The sequence below is a fragment of the Rhinopithecus bieti genome, unplaced genomic scaffold (genome assembly GCF_001698545.2).
Source record: "Rhinopithecus bieti isolate Rb0 unplaced genomic scaffold, ASM169854v2 scaffold_2884, whole genome shotgun sequence".
Classification (NCBI taxonomy): Eukaryota; Metazoa; Chordata; class Mammalia; order Primates; family Cercopithecidae; genus Rhinopithecus; species Rhinopithecus bieti.
The window spans coordinates 103137-107412 of record NW_016803886.1 but is presented as its reverse complement, the minus strand read 5'-3'; the positions used below and the strand labels follow the sequence as shown (position 1 = coordinate 107412).

At 37.7% G+C, this 4276-nt stretch overlaps 1 long non-coding RNA gene across 1 annotated transcript in view; it reads right to left on the bottom strand.

Moving 5' to 3' along the window:
* The window catches only part of LOC108518831 (uncharacterized), a 79154-nt gene extending 76089 nt beyond the window's left edge, over positions 1-3065 (bottom strand). Inside the window, exon 1 of the long non-coding RNA XR_001882477.1 lies at positions 2951-3065. This is a non-coding gene — a long non-coding RNA (uncharacterized LOC108518831). The remainder of the gene's footprint in view (positions 1-2950) is intronic.
* Between the last annotated feature and the right edge of the window lie 1211 nt (positions 3066-4276).

The window sequence follows — 4276 nt, the reverse complement described above, 5'->3', positions numbered from 1 at the left end:
GGGGGACAGGGTCTTACTCTGTCGCCCAGGTTGGAGTGCAGTGGCATGATCACGACTCACTGTAGACTTGACCTCTCGGGCCCAAATGATCCTCCCACCTCAACCTCTCAACTAGCTGGGACTACAGGCATGAGCCACCACACCTGGTTAAGATTGTTATTTACACCATATTTGGAAACTACCAAGTAAGAGAGAATGGCTTGGTCAAGGCTTCTAAAAATTGAAACAGACTTAAAAAAGGTTGGGTTTTCAATTCCATCCTTGGGGCTTTTAAAATGCAACATAAAATTGATATTTAAGTATTTTAAAATGAGTATTAGTCATGGAGATAAGACTGTCCCTACTTCCCTCGTTTGTTTGGCTTTAAGCTGACGCTGGACTCTGCCCTAGTGTATCCTTAAAAGCTGATGTTCATGTCACGGCAACATTCCAGTCTACAATGGATTGAATTTTCCAGTTCATCAACAAAATCTCACTTACTTGAGAAAGGCTTGTCTGAAATCAGTAGCAGTGGTGGTAATAATAATAATAAACACTTGATGTTTATCAAACACTTATTGTTTCCAGGTTCTGTTCTAGACACTTTACGGGTATTAACTGATTTAATTTTTCCAGCAAGCCTATGAATAGACACCATTATTATCTCGATTTTGCAGATGTTGAGACTGAGGCACAGAAAGCTTAAGTAACTTGCTCCACGTAACACAGTTAGCAAATGACCAATAAGTTACTTACATTTAGATTTTTGTTGTTCTTATTAAAAATGTTTACAATGATCATTTTTATATAATAACTCTAGTTGTTCAGTTATTTGTTTTGGGGCAAAGATCTTCCTTCTTTGAACCTCAGTTTTCAACTCTAAAACAATTGGGTTGAAGTGGTTGACCTTGAGGGTTTGCTCTAGTTCTACATGGTTACCAATTTATCACATCCTCTCACATCCTTCTTATGCTCTGTGGACCTAGGCTGTCCTATCACATTCAATTCCCTTCCTTCCCTGCCTTGCTTGATTTCCAGGGATAAGCAAAAGTCACACATTTTTATCAGCTTTATTTGTGTATAAACATAAGATGAGCTAGACTTTCAAGACTTTTAACTTGGGGAAAACAAGGAAACTAAATAACTACTCCTGCTCTCCCCCTTTCTCTGTCCCACTTCTTAAAATACTTGTTTTAGCTAACCTGTTTGTCAAACATAAAACAAAGTCCTCCACTAAGGAATATAAAGTTCAAAAATCCTACAGTTCTTTCCTTTATCCCATTGTGTTTATACAGACAAAATCAGGTTAAAATCAACACAAGGTCAACTTTGAAATGGGGAAAGAGGAAAGTGACGTCACAAAATAAACATCAAGTCTTGTGTACAAGCATCTGCAGAAGAGTTCAGCCTCACCACTTGGGTAATGCTGTTGGAATGTGGTCTGGGTTCACTGTGTTTGAATGTAGGGCCATTTAATATCAGCTAGTTCAGGACCACCCTACTCACCCCCATAAAGCGTGAGTCCCAGAAATTCTCCCCATTTGTGAGATGGGGAGATGCCCATTTGAGATGCGGGCTGTGAGTTTAATGGTAGGTTTGGGTATGGTTTGAAATGGAATCATCACAAATTGTAACTTCCTTGACTCGGAATCAATGAGCTTTTCAAACAGTTACAGATGTTGGAATTTGTAACTTTTCATATATAAAAGTATCTTATGAGGTACATTTACCAAGCCTTGAAACAAACCCAAGTACTGAGATAAAAGTTCAAACTATATAGAGTGCTTTGATGCTGAAAGGAACAGAAATAATTGTTTATATGTGTATTTGACATTCCACCCAGAAGGGGTTAAATCCCTGCTTTAGTTGATGTATTTTCTTCCTTATGAATTAAACACTAAAGTATGTCCATTTCATCACTTTCTTTACACACCTAACTCTCCCTTTATTGTGCCTTGTCTCTACTTGTCTGCAGAAAGATCTCTCCATATTTTGCTTCTGACGCCAAATAACCGTGATCACTTACGATGAAAGAGTATTGGTTAATGAGATTGTTGAGAAAGTTCTGTTTTGTTTATAAAGTCATTCCTATCTTTTTCATAATGCATCTTTTCTCTTTGGACCAAGAGCATTGATCCTACATCTGTTTTTTTGCTGAATGTTTTCATTTGAGGTTGATGGTAACTATTTAAGGACATATGGTAACTATTTAAGGGCTTAATTATTCAATCATGGGAGAACTGGGTGGAACATGGGGACACAGAGGTTGGTTGGGAGACAGATAAAGGTTTCGCCTTATTACCTATGTGTCTCCCACAATCCTTTTACAGAGGGGGTGTGGTGAACTGTCTCCTGTCTCCAAAAAGAGAAAGATTTATCCTTACATAATTTATCTATGTTTGTGCACTGAGCTGACATGTACCTCAGTGTCAATGCTAACATTATTTCTCCCTTCCTTTTAGATAGGACTTTTATGAATCAGAGCTGGATTCTGTCAGTTAGAAAGGTATGTGTGTGTTGAGCTTGGCACACCCTCTTTTCATTAGTGATAGAAGTGCCTGCTAAAGGCCAGGGGTGGGGACGGGAGTGGGGCTCATGATGACCTTCACCTGGGTTCTAGTTCAATCCATAACCCAGAGGCAAAGGTAATGACTTATGTATAATCACCACTTGAATTTTCTGCTCCACTGTATTTACATTAGAGGGAAACAAATCCTGTAATATGTACATGCTTTCTATCAAGAATGCAGCACAAATGTCAACAGTGTCCTTCTAAGTCAATATTTGCTAGGAAAAGCACGGGATGTTCTTGGTATCATCATGGTACCAAGGCTTCACAAACTAATAAAAACATTGAAATTGTTACATATTCATACACAAGTACTATGAAGCATAACAGGAAAAAACAGGTCTACATTTTCATAAAATTAAATTCACACATGCTCTGATAGGCAAAAAGTTTTGTACTTACATAGATCATGGATGGAATTTCTGCTCTGTCTCTTGTGGGGTAAAGCAGCTTTAATATTTTATTGGAAAATAAAATTTCTTCTTTGTTGGATTCCCTTCAGATGAAACTGAATAGATGAATAATGTATCTGTTTTATGACAAAAAAAAAAAAAAGCCCTGTAATTTGTACAACTATGAGTGAGAGGAGTCAATTGACATTTGAAGCAAAAAAGATAGATAATGAAAGGATAAATGGGTGGAAAATTCCACAGCTCAAAATCCCAATGGTTTCTTAAGGACAAGATTGTTACTTGAGAAGGCTCTGCTGAATTTTTGGCATTCCTGAATTATCTCACTTTGAAGATGGAATGTAAACTATGGTTTTCATCCAGTATCACTGTTCTCTGAAGTAGATTCAATTTTATTTGCTGAAAGTTTTTGGTAACTCCGATTTCTCTAAATTTAAGTAAATAGTTAATGTTTGGAAGGCCATTATTAGTCTCTCTTAGTGGAAAAGAGCAGTCTCATTTTCGGGAAGTCCATGGCAAATTTCCTTTCTGGGACTCTTACCATTAACCCAGAAAGAGACTCACTCTTATCTACAAAGGCTTTGTTGAAAATTTTTGCTACTTGTATATTCTATTGCAAATCTTATGGGATATTGTTAAAAATTCATTTGCTGTGGAAATCAGGAAGATTGCCAACAGGTATGCTCAGTGGAGGCTGGGAAGAGTCTAGTGCTGATGGTGAAGATGAGTTCTTTTGTCCATCATCCTGAGCAGAGCAGTTTCGTGGATACATTTGGTGCCACTGATAACACACAAGACTTGTAAGTTTAAGTTACTTTTACTATTTTCTGCTGCAGAGTATGATTCGATAATTTTCTAAGCATCTTAAGCATTTTCAACTCAAAACCAAAATTACCAAAGGAAAAATCTAATAAAACTTTAATATCTTTTTACTTGCATATTTATTAAAAATAAATAGAGGAAAGATTTTCATGGGTTATTATTTATTATTTTACTTTATTTTATTTAATTTTAATTTAATTTAATTTTATTGAGACAGAGTCTCCCTCTGTCGCCCAAGCAGGAATGCAGTGGTGTGATCTTGGCTCACTGCAGCCTCTGCCTCCTCTGCCTCCCGGGATCAAGTGATTCTCCTGCCTCAGTCTCCCCAGCAGCTGGGATTACAGACACACACCACCAGGACTGGCTAATTTTTGTATTTTTAGTAGAGACGGGGTTTCACCATGTTGACCAGGCTGGTCTCGAATGCCTGACCTCAGGTGATCCACCTGCCTCAGCCTCCCAAAGTGCTGGGATTTACAGGTGTTTAATGGGGCTT